Here is a 15,939-nt window from a genome sequence, read left to right on the forward strand (position 1 = left end):
TCCCAAGGAATTCTCATTACTCTGGGGTGGGTGGGTCGCTGCCCTGGCACCACAAACCTCTGGCTGGTGCTCTGGGCAAGAGAAGGTGGCAGCAGCAATGACAAACACGCCCCAACACCACTCCCAACATCCCAGAGAGCAGCGCAATCCCTTCTGCAGGCACTCAGAAAGGATGGAAAGCGGCTGCACGGGGAAACCTGGAAAGGCCGGCGCTGCAAAGGGAACTGCCCTGTCCCTGCTCTGCCATCGCTGCCTCCAGGACGGCTTCAGAGGGTCGGTGCCTCTGCAGCATCACTTCACAGCACACACGGCAAAAGGGGACTGAAAAAGCTGGAGGGAATGAGGAGAAACCAGAGCTGTAACAGCTCAGGGAAACAGGAGAGCTCAGTCTGATCCATGGTATATAATGAGAACACCCAAGTCCTATTCCTTATTTTGCCCAAATTTACTATGGTGCACTTGAATTCTTATGGAACCATTTAATTTATTTTTTAAGATCCCTTTAAACCAAACTGTGTTATATTTGGGTTGTGTTGTGATTCAACTCTATTAATAAAACCTATGACAAACTGTTTCCCTTTGACCCCATGGGGTGTCAGAAGTCCTACTGGAAATGCAGAGCCCATCTAAATAAGAGAATTAGAGTTATTTGGAATAATCTGGAATGCTGTTCCAAATTTCCAAGTAGGAATGAAGTCAATTCTGCTGTCACCTTTATTGATGTCACACAGAACTGTCCCTGGGCCACTGAGGCACTGTGAGATACTCAGCTCTAAAGGAGCTTTGTGCCTCTTGGAAAGGCAAGACAGAGACTTCTTAATGTACAAGTAACAACAAAGCACACAAAAATAATTTCAGAAACTCAAGACAGAAATTCTAAAGCTTAACAATACTTTTTTTAAAACCGCTTTCAGATCCCCCTTCCTATTCTAGTCTTCCATTAATTCAGGCATCATGCCCCAATTCTCCCTGCAGCAAGAACAGCTACTCCTCCTGACCAAGCCCAACAGAGACCTCAAAATGGCTTTAAATACAACAGAAGGAAATAGTTGCACACCAAACCAGAGGTGACCTGTTGCTCCCCCATGTCTCACAAAGCAGACTGCCTGGCACTGATTGAATTTACTCTCCCCCCTGCACGAATGACATGCACCAAATTCCACGTCCGTGCTGCAGGAGATGCTGCACTGCTCACAGGAGGCCTCTGAGAGTGACAGCTGCCAAGCAAAAATAGCCTCAGACACGGGGCTGGGGGAACAACCCGGCTCAGACCTATGGATAAGTCTGGGTAAGAAGTGGCTCTGGAGCACAACGGTTTCATTTTTACAAGTACATCATTTGGATTTTTAGGACAAACACTTCAATTTCAGCGCTTCTGCTTAACTTTAGAAGATTGCTCGTGACAGGATCCTGTCAGCATTATTGTTTGTGCTGCTCGCTGAAGACAAACCGTGCCACAATTAAAAAAAAAAAAGCGCTGTGGGTAACGAGTGCTGTGGAGCAGCTTTAGGGAATCCCACGGCTCGTGGGGCGGCCGGTGCTGACAGCCACAGTCCTGTTTTCTGGGGTGGTTTCCATGGCTATTGCCCAGCCCCAGCACGAGGCCTCCTAATGCCATCTGATAATTTGATGCCATGCATTAGATGCTGCAGCATCCTGCGCGTACACAGCTATAAATAACCCGGGGAGAACAAGGAACAAGCACGTTAATGTTTTGCCCGTGTGTTACTTTGCAGGTCCCATATTTTATCCCGGGGAACAAATCTCCTGACAAGACACACACAAAGCAGTTCTGCCGTGCCTGACGGGGCTCAGCTGGCACGTTTGTCACGGGGCTGGCAGTGCCAGGGCTCGGCTCGTGCGTCAGGGTTTCCATTATCCCCAGATTACAGCCTGGCAGCGGGGCCTGCTGCGCAGCCCGGGTGTCACAGCGAGCTGAGCTGCTCTGCCTCAAAACCCCCAAATAACGCCGGTGCTGAGGGCGTGCGCCCCGAGCAGCCGCTGCACAGACAGCAAATAACCTCTTTAATCCATCTCCAGCTGGAGGTTTCCAGCTGAAACCGCCAGAAAGGCAGCACAGCTCTGATGAACCTGCAAATTCATCACTGCTACCGACGTGTCCCTTTCTGACGTGGTGCTGCAATCCAGTTTAGATCTAATGCGTTCCCTCTAAGAAATTCCGTGTGCTGTTTTGTTCCCTCCCTGCGATTTCCACCTGGTTAATGAGTGAAGAGCATTGTGTAACGCAAAACATTTACAAACACACAGGGCCTCTTCTGATCTTTCTCAATCCAGGAAACGAGGGTTTTATTTCTCAATCTTTCTAATAAGAAATCAAATCACCTCTTTAGCCTTATGTCCAAGAACAGCAAGTTCTCCTCTCAGCCTTTTCCTTAATTCTAAGCAAACAAAAAGGGAGACTTTGCTATTATGAAAGCAGTAGGTTTAGTGCATGTCTGGAAAGGCCTGAGGTTTTCTAGGCAGATGCCAGTGGAAGTTGTCACCACCTTCCATATTTAATATGCACGTTCAAGTTTTATAATAAATATGGTAGGAAAATTTATGGGCTTTTCAACATTAACAGCCAATAAACACTAAATACACGAAAGCATCTTTACTTCTGGATCTTCACAAGCTGCAAAACTTCTGTTCAGTGTGCAGCACATTTAGACATACTTGCGAATAAAATCATGTTTTCACCCCGTTCTCTCACTCAAAAACAGGGAAAAACCAAAGTCGTTCTCTCACTCAAAGACAGGGAAAAAACCGTTCTCTCACTCAAAGACAGGGAAAACCGAAGTATTTTGGTGGTATTCATTAGACAGGGCATGGAGGTTGCCACTGGAAATTCCAGGCCCCTGGGCAGAGTGCAGCCCTGGTCACAGACCTTCCACTCCCCGGGCCATCTGCCGGGAGATCAAGTGTCCTCTCTAAACAAACTGACAAGGAATACATCAGCTGAAAGCCTTCAAGGTGCCCAACAATTTGCTCTCTCCCTCCCCAACGCAAGGCTTTGTCCTCCTGAAGAAATTACCCTGCAAAGGGAGAGGCTGCCCCGAGTGTGGGGGATTGGACCCAAAGCTTTGCACCTCGCGGTACCCACAGACAGAGTCATTACCAGCCTCCCCCGAGGGAATGCCAAAAGATCCTGGATGATAATGACCCCCGTTGCATGGAGCCGCCTTTGTTGGGAACAATGGAGCTCCCATGGTACCTCTCTCTGCCTGGAAATATTGGTATTAAGTGAGCGTGAGCACAGCTGTGTGTAAATGACATATATAAACAGATTAGATTTGTGTATTTATACTGGATGCAAACACATTAATAGCACATTTGCATACCCAGTTGGCTAAATGAGATTGCATGCAGAGCAGGATTACTGGTTACAAACACATTTATTTAGAATTTTCAATAAAGTATTTATATTGCCATTCAGGAGGTCAGAGTGGATTCATCATCCTTTTTCAACTCTTTGCCTCCTCAGACACACACAAATGCTCTTGTCAACGTGCAAAAAGCACGGATTTCCCATCCCTCCTCACAGCCAGGCTGGGAAAGGGCTCCAGCCAGCACTGAGGTGCTCACCCCAAAGGCTGCCCCACTCTGCTCCCATTTATTTTATTGAAGGTGATGTTTCAAGGGGGTGAGAGTGCTCCTGGTGACCACTACCTAAATGCCAGTCTACCAAACTCCTCTTGCCCTCCTCTGTTTAATGCCAGGGATCAATGCAAGAGGCTGCGTGAAAGGCAACATGATATGGAAGGTGACACAACAGCTCTCAGACATTTCCAGGGCTGCAGGAGAATTCGGCTCTTCCCTCACCCCGGGCCTGGAGCTGTCAGGGTGCTGCTAACCTTTTGTGCTGACCCCAGCTGTATTTTCCCATCAGGATTTTTACCAGAGCTATTTTTATAAGGAGAAAGATTACAGGTTCAGCCGAAGCACCAGGCAAAGCTTTGATTCCCATTCTGCACCTCACCTGTGTCTGTGGGGGAGCCCCGATGGGAAAAACCAAAGAGAAAAAAAATATATATTAATAATACTAAAAAAAAATCTATCCTGCCTGAACAGGGAACCTTTCTGTCTACTCTAACTGCAGGCTGACTGTGGGCTCTGGGTGCTGTCACTGCCCACCCTGGATGAGATGGTGGCCCTGCTGATAAATCATCCCCGACCTCTCCGGAGGATGTGCCCGGGGTTGCCAGGCAACCCTTGCAGCAGGGATGCAGGAGGGATGGACAGATGGATGTCTGGGAGCTGCTGACAAACGGCCAAGGGGCTGCACAGCACCAGCCTGCTCTGCCCCGGAGCCCCTGGCGCTGAAACCCAGCTCCAAAGGCTTTGGGCAGGAACACACAGCCCCTGCTCCAGTCCGGACTGCTGCCGGGCTGTGGGGAGACAGGGATCCCACAGGGATCACCCAGTGATACCACAGTGATCACACAGATCATCCAGTGATTACCCAGTGATCCCACAGACCACCCAGTGACACCACAGTGATCACACAGATCATCCAGTGATTACCCAGTGATCCCACAGACCACCCAGTGATCCCAGAGCGATCCCACAGATCATCCAGCAATCCCAGAGAACCCACAGTGATCCCACAGATCACCCAGAGATCCCAGAGTGATCCCACACTGATCCCACAGACCACCCAGTGATCCTACAGTGATCCCACAGATCACCCAGTGATCCCACAGTGATCCCACAGATCATCCAGAGATTCCAGACTGATCCCACAGATCACCCAGAGATCCTAGAGATCACCCAGTGATCCCAGACTGATCCCACAGACCACCCAGCAATCCCAAAGTGATCCCCCAGATCACCCAGCAATCCCAGAGTGATCCCAGAAAGATCCCACAGATCACCCAGGGATCCCAGAGTGATCCCACAGCCCACCCAGTGATCCCACAGTGATCCCACAGACCACCCAGTGATCCTATAGTGATCCCACAGATCACCCAGGGATCCCAGAGTGATCCCACAGCCCACCCAGTGATCCCACAGTGATCCCACAGACCACCCAGTGATCCTATAGTGATCCCACAGATCACCCAGGGATCCCAGAGTGATCCCACAGCCCACCCAGTGATCCCACAGTGATCCCACAGACCACCCAGTGATCCTATAGTGATCCCACAGATCACCCAGTGATCCCACAGTGATCCCACAGCCCACCCAGTGATCCCACAGTGATCCCACAGACCACCCAGTGATCCTATAGTGATCCCACAGATCACCCAGTGATCCCACAGTGATCCCACAGCCCACCCAGTGATCCCACAGTGATCCCACAGCCCACCCAGGGATCCCACAGCCCCCGCAGGGACCCCGCAGTGTGGCAGCAGGGACGTGACCCCCTAAGGCAGATAAAGTCAGACACTTTTCCCAGGCCAGCCCACAGAGCAGCTGAGGCTGGGATCAAACCCTGCCTGGGCCTTAGAGCAGCAGCAGGAGGAGAGGAAACCTGCCTTTCCTTCCCTGCACCTCTGGGAGGGACTCTGGGAACAACTATTCCTGGATTATTATTTTATAATTTATTATATATTTGTTATTCAAATATATTTATTATATAAATTATAAATATTGTTAAATATATTTAGTTTTTTTTATTATGGCCCCACATTTCAGCAGGGGGATGAGGAGGCAGGCACAGAGGACCCCTCTCAGTTTGCAATTTCCTCTTCTCCACTAAAAGCAGAGTGGGAGGAGGAGGAGGAGGAGGAGGAGGAGGAGGAGGAGGAGGAGGAGATCCCTTCCCAAACCCCTGGCACTGCACAGAGGGTGAGGGCAGGAGGATCTCCCAAAGGCAGCAACAAGTCCTGGGCCTGCCCTGGCTGACAAAAAAGAGCTTTCTCTGTTTATCCAAGGCTCTGTCTCCTGCAATCAGCAGTTTCTCAGTGTTGCAAACAAAGCTAAAACGATTTGAGTGTGCTTTCTACATAAATGATTTTTTTAAAGGTGCCTTTTAAGAGTTAAACAGAACAAAGGTCTGGCACATTTGTGACCCAGAAAAGCAAAAGAATGTGCTGCTGACAAGAGACAACAGAAAGCTTTTGATTACACTTCAGATTGCCTTTTCCGTACACAAAGAGATTCATTTCTGGCTGTTATTTTAAACTGCTGTTAAAATGCTAATATACAAAAAGCTTTCTTGTACATCAAAACCAAAGAACAAGAAGTAAAAAGAAAAGAGCTGGACATGCTCCTTTTCAAGGACTACCCGAAATATCTTGTGTGATCCTTCAAGGCTCAAACGCAGCGTTTCCACTGGAAGTTCCCTACTACAGAAATGTTGTTCCACTGGGATTTCAACCATTATTGTCAATTATTCTGGAGACAGTTTCTGCCATCAAACAGGGATTTTTTTTTTATGCAAATGGCAGAAGGAAACAAATAAAGCACTTCAAGAGCGCCCAGAGTTTGGAGCAATGAACAAATCCACGAATGATGAGACAAAATGGCAATGAACCCTCTGGAGAGGCAGGAATTTCTGTGGGTGCCTTCCCAGGTCAATCATTAACTGAGGGGCTGCAGCGATGCCCAGGGTGGAATTCAGGCACTCAGATCCAAATTCCAGGTTTTGACCCTCGCCAAAATGACACCAGGCAACCTCTGGAAACTCCCTAAATTCCTCCCAGAGTAAGTCTGCCACTGGCTGCAGCAGGGAACACCTGAGCATGCAAATCTGGGTGGAAGAAATACTGGTGATGATAAAATCAAACTCCAGGCTGAGGGACACAGCCTCATGAGGGGGGAAAATGGGTCCAGTGGTGAAAAAAGGACCACAAATAAGAGAGGAAATGATGGAAGAACTGAAAATGAAAGGCCAGAAACGCAGCTGTAACAAAGGTGAAGGCTGGAGAGGAAACCCTGGAGGTGGATATCAGGGGAGAGGGGCAGGAGGTGCTCACGCTGTGGAATTACTGGACAATACCTCCCCTAAGAGATCAATGAAATACGCAGCCTCATAAAGCAGAGGTGCCCTCTTTTGCCTCCCCCAATTTGTGGCAAATGGGATGTTTGATTGGAGGGCTGAAGTGATTCCAGGGCTCCGGAGGGGAATGTGCTGCCCTGTCGTTTGTCACCTCCTCTAAATGCCACCAGGCCCGGCTGATCAATGTCCCCACACAGCCTAAAAGCCATAAATAAACCTGAGGGGTGCAGCGAGAGGCTGGGGCAGGAGGGAAGGACAAAAGGATGGGGAAACCCACGGGGGGAGAGCACAGGAGGCACCCGAAGCACAACCACAAAAACCTTCGCCACAAAACACAACCACGAGGCTGCAAAGCACAAACCCAACACGGGGCAGGGAGAGCAGAGGGTTTGAGCTGCAGCCTCCCGGGCAGGGAGCAGCACAAGGGACAGGGCAGCTCCCCATGGGCACAGAGAGGGGCTGCCACAGCTCAGGAGCTGCTCCAGCTCCAGATGGGCAACCACAGGCTCAGGGGGAACCATCCCCTGCTCAGGGATGGACCCCAACGCCCTTCCACGGGGGAATTTCCACCCCCAAATCCCAGTTTCCTTGCAGATCACACGAAATCCATCACATTGGCTCGGGGAGGGACGTGGAGGTGGGCTCCCAACCCCAGCCTCTCCAGCTCCAGCAGAATTCCCAGAATCCTGGAGGGTGCTGAGCTGGAATGGGAGCCACAGGAGCATGGATGGAGCTCCCAGCCCTGCCCAGAACACCCCAGAAATCAATCCCTCGCTGCCCCTCAGACCCTGGGCAGCCTTTCAGTGCCCACCACAGTGCCTTTCCCCACTGCCACGTGTGGGTCTCCCCCTGGATCCATCCCTGCCCAATTCCTTCCATTCCACCATCAGCTCCCCCGGCACTGCAACCCATCAGGGATCTGGGATGGATGCAGAAAATGATGAATATTTACTCCCTATTCATCTACTAGAGAAGCAGCCTATTACCAAACAAGTGACACCTTTACAAACTTAAATGAAATAATGGCTCCCGTGGAGGATTGCGAGCCCCTGACAGGATTTAAAGTGATTTAAAGTAACATGAAGCTGAGCAACTGGTGATGGATCACGGCTCTGCACTCGCTCTGTTACAGCCTGTAATGGAACAAATGATCATTTCTCAGCCTAATTGAATGTGGCCGCCCCGCTCGTACACAGAAGAGACAAAGCTGGATAATTTGCTTCATTAAAATGCATTTTTTATGTCATCGGAAAGATTAAAAAAAAAAAATTGGTTCTGTTGATAGGGGAGATTAGAAAAATAAAAATTTATCATGCAAACAGCACTTGCAAATGAGGTGTGTTTTGGCATTCATGCTGCTTATGTTGTGCAAGAAAGATAAGCCCTGAGCACTAAAGCACACAGAGCATCCACATTGTGACAGTAATCAACATTTCTTCAATAGGAATTATGTCACTACAGCCATTTGAAGAGCGTTTTGTCATTTGCTGCTGCCATGGCCACTGGGCCAGACTGAATAATTCCCAGTTAAGCTGTTGGGCAGAGCACAGAGAGCCCAGTGGAAGTTTGGGGCTGTCTGTGTTCAAACAAAGAATCAAAGTCAAGACTCAGACAGAGATCCAAACTATCAGGGGAAAAAAAAAATTCAAAAATCAAATATCATCTTGTCAAGCTGCAGACAATGCTGTCATCTGTCTGCACTGGCTTTGTTTTAGGGGTTGGGTTGTTTTTTTTTGTGTTTGTAAAGCAATCTTGTTAGGAACAGCAAATTGCCATTTAGACAGCAAACAACTCCTCCAAAATAAAACAGACATTTGCCATGTCAAGTAATCCATTCCCGGGCTCTGTGAGTCTCATGAAGTGTAATTCCAACATCAGCACTTGAAAAGGAGACGCTTTTACCTGTATCAGCCTGCACTAAGCCAAAATCCCTTGGAAATAAACTGCAGATTTCTATCATACACTGAAACCAGAAAATACCAAATCACTTCATTATTTATGGTTATATTCCAATTGCACTTTAACCACAACCACCAGAGGTGAGTTACAATCCCTCCCTCGGTTCTCCTGCCGTGCCAAGAGCTTTCAAGCTCAGAAAGTCCCCATTTGTGATGATCCCTGCACTCCCCAGCTGCTCTTCGGCATGTCATGACTCAGTTTCCTTTTGGAGCAGAACAGGATACAGCAGGAGGTTATATTTAACCCAGATTCCGGATCCCGGCGCAGATAAAATCGGGATAAAAGGTCAGGGTGGTGCAGGCAGGAGCTGTGTCCCTGGCAGGCATCACCAGAGGGTCCAGGCACAGACACCCAGCTGCCCAGGAAAACACCTCCTTGGGCCCTGTCTGCTCAGAACCCCAGCCCTGAGCCCTCTGGGGGGACAGAGGCAATGCCCAGGGCTCATTCCCAGCTGGAAATGCACACCCAGGGCTGGTGGAGAGCACCACGAGCCAGCTCCGCTTCTTAAAACGCCCCTGAAAATGAGATGGAAAGCACAGTTCTGGCAATCAACCTCTGCCGTGTTCATTATGGAATTAATAATAATAATAATTTAATCCTGCCAGCAGCAGATCCCTCTCCCCTTGGCAGCAGGGAGCTCGGGGGGCTGTGGGCAGTGCAGCCCCTGCTCTGCAAAACCTGCAGCTCCTCAAGTGATACTGACACCACAACGACAGACTCTGGGCTTCAGGAGGCTGGAAACGACTCCTTTATTTCTGGGCCGTGTCTCCCTTTTCTGCCATTTCACACAGACCAATCCCATGGGGGACACAAAGGCAAAAGCTCTTCACTGCCATTGCTCAGAGCAGAGGGACACCAAGGAGAAGTCCCTCCTGGGGAAAGGGATGGAGAACAAAGTGACAGCCACAAAAACATTCCTCCTGCTCACAGAAAATTCCCTGGGGAAGGAATTCCAGAAACCCAAAACTCCTCAGGAGCAGAACCAGGGCTACACTGGTTTATTCTATTTTATACTGTTTTATACTGTTTTATACTGTTTTATACTATTTTATCTCTTTTATACCATTTCACACAGACCAATTCCATGGGTGACACAAAGAAAGGAAAAGCTCTTCACTGCCATTGCTCAGAGCAGAGGGACACCAAGGAGAAGTCTCTCTTAGGAAAAGGGATGAAGAACAAAACATTCCTCCTGCTTACAGAAAATTCCCTGAAAAAAAAAAGAATTCCAGAAAACCAAAGCACTTGAAGCACAGAACCAAAACTATGCCCAAGGCACGTGCTGATGCTGCAGTTTGGAGATTCTCTCCTGCCCCACACAGAAACAGCTCCTGAGCTCCCACCAGGACAAGGAGCTGTGCTGGTGTTTTTTGGGACCAGCAGCACGGGAAGGGCTCAACAGGTAAAAATACTGCAGGTGAAGGCAGAGAGAGGGCGGCTCCAAAGCACATGGCAGCTCAACAAACCCCAGAATGATATTGTTAATAAGGCAGCAGCAGCTCCCTGGCAGCTGGGCAAGGATCAGCATCAGGAAAAGCAGTGAAATCACCCACTCTGAAGCCAAGGTCACGGACAGGATTTATGGATTTATCCCTGAAGAGTCTGTGCTGAACATGAAATGCTGAAATAATTTTTTTTTTTTTAATCTCTCCCCCCGCCCCTTTGGGCTCCCTCATTTGCTGGAGGCTTTTAAAATTCATTCCTTTTCACAGCTGGTTAAACAATGGAATCTTTTGGCAAACTAAAAGGACAGGATTGATTGCCCTACACAAACTTTTCTGCACGTATAATTGATTTTTAATTCACTGCCTTATTTCCAAAAGGACTTGACAATAAACTCGGTGCTGTATGTGCAGTATTGATCCCTTTCAACAAGGGCTTGGATCAAAGACTGATGCAAGTTAATCACAAACAAAAGATTGTTATCTTTCATCTAGGAACCTGTGTTTAAACCAAATTCCCCTTTTTGAGCTGTAATAAACCTTGTCTTTTCCAGCTGTACTGCACCTCAGCATTTTGTAAGCCTGCCAGCTACTCAGCAACTATAATTTTATGCAACCTTTAAATAACAACTTTTTCCCCCAAGCAGAATAATTTCACCCTTCACTGGTCACTTTTGACTGGGAGGGCTGATGGTTCTTTTCCACTCCGAGCTCTTAGAATAAGACACAGACAAGACCTTCCCACACGTGCTGAAGCTAAAAATCTTATTTATTCCTAAAGCACAGGTCCTGCAAGGCCACAGCAATCTGAGTTTTACCTCAGTGCTCAGCTCAATTCCAATTGTAACTGATTATCACACGTGCAAACGTGGCTGGATCACTGAATTCTAGAAAAATGTTCATTTACTGGGACTGTCACTCCACTGGGAAGCTGCAAGGTTTATTTTTTGTGGGCAGAACAATGAAATTGAGCAGTAACTGCTGTCTTCACCTTCCAAGCCCACTCCAGGAGTCAGCCCTGCTTTTCCAATCCCTCTGGATGATTTTTTTTTCCCACTTGACCATTCCAGAGGCTCTGTTTCAATCTGCCTCTGAATCCCCTTTTCTACAGCTGCCACATAAACAGTAAATAAAATTCATGGTGTTTTTTGCCCCAGTAAGCAGCTCTGTCTCCCAGCACATCAGAAGAGGCCTGGTTTCAAAGGAGAACACGAGAAAAATGTTTTCATGAGCGCACAATCCAAAAAAAAAAAAAAAAAGAAAAAGGGTGGATGAGGCATTTGAGGATGATTCCAGGCAAAGAAGCCAAGCAAATAAAGTCTGTGGGTTTTGCATAAGTAATTCCTTGACCTGCCAGGCTGGATTACAAACCCTTGCAAACATATCAGGAAAGAAGTTTGCTCCGTGTTGTCCTTCCTGGCACAAGGATCTCCACTTGTATTTTATGATAAAGGTGTTGAAGCCCAAGCCAGGTGTGGATATTTTAAAATTTATGAACTTGTAAATGGATGTACACGGCCAATTAAGATTTAGCACCAGGCAGGATTAACTACCCCTGCACATAAATTGAGGAGGCTGTTTGACTGGAGGTTGTTTACCTGCACTACTCGACATCAAGAGCGGTGTAAAATATTTCAAAGGAGGAATATTTCAGGATAAAAGGCAGTTTTGGTGGCACTGACAGCTCTGCACAGAGATGCACACGGCCAAAGAACCTTCCCAAGGAACTTCCTTTGGAGCATTTCACACGGAGGGAACAAAGTGGAGAGGCAAAGGGAGGAACTGCCCAATAAAGAACGGTCCAGTTCTGCTTCACCCAGATCTCCTCTAACTTTGGGAGACACCGACTTCCAAAGGTGCTTCAAATTAATCCTCACCAGCTCTTCCTAATCAACATCTGCATGCTAATGAGGAGCACAGCTCCATGCAGGAGAACATCCCTGTGCAATAAACTGCAGCAGAGCAGCAGCAAACTCTGCCTGTAGCAAGCATGCATAAATAAACAGAATTAATAACTACCCGAGTGTGGACGGGTGACTTAATCTGTTTCGATTAGATGCAGCTCAGCCCCAGGCCTTGGTGGTATTTAAAATGTGTTCATCATGTTTAATTAAAAACCTAATAAACTGCAGGTTCCTTTAGTTCTGATTCGGGTTTCTTTCTCCTGCAAGCCCTATTGATTCCGTCAGAACTTTGGATAAAGAGAGATAGAGAGAAAAAAAAGCACATTCTGAAGGAAGAGAGAAAAATGGGAGGTGGAATTGGGGCTGTTGGGTGAGAAACAGCCAGAACCAGTTCCTTTCCCATTCCCAGCACTCCAGGACAGAAAACCTTTCCATCAGGTTACCAAAGCCAGAGATGATCACTGTCCCCTGTATAAATTACAGCTCTTTGGCAGGTTATTGATCCCAAATGGCAGCTCATTCCTGGACCTGCAGCAAGTGCAGGCTCAGAATTGTTCTCAACATCACTGAGGTATAAAAGCCGTTTTTTGCAGAGAAGATTCTGTCCTGTGGCAATGTGGACAATTTTTATAAGGACAGTTTGTCCTGGGAGATGTTCCCACTGGAACCCAGCAGGGAAAGGGGCTGCTCAGCTTAACCTCAGCTCAAGAAGCTCCTGACCCTGGCTCCAGGTTTGGGATCCATGGAAAGGATCCAGCCTCATCATCAGGGCAGAGAGGGAACAGAGGCACTGCCAAACCCACCCCATGGCCCCAAACTCCCAAACTCCACTGCCAAACCCACCCCATGGCCCCAAACTCCCAAACTCCACTCCCAAACCCACCCCATGGCCCCAAATCCCACAGAGGCACTGCCAAACCCACCCCATGGTCCCAAATTTCACTGCCAAACCCACCCCATGGTCCCAAACTCCACTGCCAAACCCACCCCATGGCCCCAAATCCCACAGAGACACTGCCAAACCCACCCCATGGCCCCAAATCCCACAGAGGCACTCCCAAACCCACCCCATGGTCCCAAACTCCCAGCACCTCTGCAGGAGCTCCAAGTGCAGAAGAACAGACCAGCACCATCCCTTGCCCAGGGGGATTTTACCTGCATCCCAAACCCCACACCTGGCCAAGACTGAAAGGGACATCTTGTAGGTGAGCACGAGGTGCAGACACAACTCCCTGCCCTGACCCCCTGGCCTGGGGTCAAATATTTCAGTGGAGATTTTAAACCTGCAGGAGGCACGAGCTGTATGAAACCAAGACAACTCTGCTCCTGGCTTCTCCCCAAAGCATCCCCCTGCTCCATCCTGCTTCCCATGTTCACTGCAGCCCCAGCAGGAGCTCAGGTGTGCTCAGGACACGCCTCAGCCAGGTATTAAATGTGACAATTGCTGCAGCTTGCCCGCAGAAGTGAATTTGTGAGTGTTACAAGGGAGCCCCAGCCCTGCCCCTGCTGGAAATTGGTGCTGTCAGCTGGGGAAGGAGCCCTCACAAACAGGAAACAGCTGCTCAGAGCTGCCCCTGCACACACCAGGGCAGGAGGGGCTGCAGCCCCTCACTCTGCGCCTCTCGATTTACATACTGGGACAAAAACAGCTTTAAAAACAGCCACAGGTTCAGAGACACGGGGGAGACAACAAACCTCAGTGTTTGTGTTTGCACAGCCCTCACCTAACTCAATCAGTGGCCAATTTTATCCTCTGTTTAATTCCATCTAAACAGCTGCAAGCACAGGAGAAAGAACACAACTCCCATCCTTTGTTTCCATCAGGTCTGACACTGCCAAGCAGCTCCTGCCTCACAGTTTGGACACAGGCAGCAGAGCTGCTCTAATGGAAAACCAAGGGTTTGTCTTTGGGCAGCTGAGAGTCCACAAAAGAAGTTTTAAATGTGGTGGTACTACTATTACTATTATTATTATTATTACTATTATTACTATTCAGGTTAAATGACCAAAGCTCTGCATCAGGTCTGGGACGTCCTTATCTCTCCAACTGCAAAACTTATATTTAAGTCTTTACATTTAAGCAAGCCACACTTGCTGGGCTGCAGGAGGAGATTAATTAATTCCAAGTCTGGCCCAAGTAAGGCCCTGGGTCTCCCTTTCCCTCAGAACCCTCTGGGATTATCACCCACATCCCTGGAGGCTCCATCCCTGAGCTGAAGGGGACACACAGAATTAATTCTGCCACCACAATTTCATTGTCTTGGCCAGACTTGGGCTTTGACACCTGAATATTTCCTGACCAACGCTTCACTGCAGAATTCCTGTGCCAGCAGAGCCCTCCTCACTTTCCCAGGGCCTGCAATAAGGAAATTTCCCCTGCAAAAGCTCCAAAAAGCTCCAAAATGCTCCCAGCTGCCTCCCAGCTGCAGGGACCAAGAGGCTCTGAGGCTGTGCAGGTGGAGCTTTGCTGTCTATAAATAAGAGCACAGTTTGATCTTTGGCTCTGCCCAGGCTGGAGGGCTGCCAAATGTTTCTGGAAACTTGGATGGAGCAGAACAAGAACAAATATGATAAAATGAGCTGGGGCTGACAATGATTTATGGAGTCAGTGATCATTACTCTGTGCTCACAGGCTGCACTTCTGCAGTAATGCTTCACTTTTCAATAAACTTTGGTTTTTTCCATCAGTGAGGCTCAATTCTCTCTCATTTAACATGGGTGGATCATCAAAACCCCCGAGTGCAGCAGCTCCAGCACTCACAGCTCGGGGCAGCTGATGGAAAAAAATGAGGAGAGGAGGAAAAAAAGCTACACAGGGAGGGAGAAAAAGAGAAAAAAAGAGGAAAAATTCACCCCTGGAGGTGTGCAGAGAGCACAGGCTGCAGCAACCTCAACCCAAACTCAGCCAACACAGGGCAGAGCACTCCAAGGGTTTGTTGCAGCATCAGTCCCTGCACAAAGCTCCTTTTTGGGACAGGGAAAGGGCACAAGGGACCAGGAGAGGAGAGGAGAGAAGGGATCAGGAGAGGAGAGGAGAGAAATGACCAGGAGAGGAGAGGGCAGAAATGATCAGGAGAGGAAAGGGCAGAAGGGATCAGGAGAGGAAAGGAGAGAAATGACCAGGGGAGGAAAGGACAGAAATGATCAGGAGAGGAAAGGGCACAAGGGATCAGGAGAGGAGAGGACAGAAGAGACCAGGAGAGGAGAGGGGAGAAATGACCAGGGGAGGAGAGGGCAGAAATGACCAGGAGAGGAAAGGACAGAAGGGATCAGGAGATAAAAGGACAGAAGGGATCAGGAGAGGAAAGAGCAGAAATGACCAGGAGAGGAGAGAGCAGAAATGACCAGGAGAGGAAAGGACAGAAATGATCAAGAGAGGAGAAGGCAGAAGGGATCAGGAGAGGAAAGGAGAGAAATGACCAGGGGAGGAAAGAGCAGAAATGATCAGGAGAGGAAAGGAGAGAAATGACCAGGGGAGGAGAGGGCAGAAGGGACCAGAAGAGGAAAGGGCAAGAAGGGATCAGGAGAGGAGAGGGCTGAAATGACCAGGAGAGGAAAGGGCAGAAATGACCAGGAGAGGAAAGGGCAGAAGGAATCAGGAGAGGAGAGGACAGAAATGACCAGGAGAGGAGAAGGCAGAAGGGATCAGGAGAGGAAAGGAGAGAAATGACCAGGGGAGGAGAGGGCAGAA

At 48.7% G+C, this 15,939-nt stretch overlaps 1 protein-coding gene across 1 annotated transcript in view; it reads right to left on the minus strand.

Moving 5' to 3' along the window:
• The window catches only part of RERE (arginine-glutamic acid dipeptide repeats), a 68,904-nt gene that overhangs the window by 41,352 nt on the left and 11,613 nt on the right, over positions 1-15,939 (minus strand). The window lies entirely within an intron of this gene.

Source organism: Sylvia atricapilla, chromosome 22 (genome assembly GCF_009819655.1).
Source record: "Sylvia atricapilla isolate bSylAtr1 chromosome 22, bSylAtr1.pri, whole genome shotgun sequence".
NCBI classification, from domain to species: Eukaryota; Metazoa; Chordata; class Aves; order Passeriformes; family Sylviidae; genus Sylvia; species Sylvia atricapilla.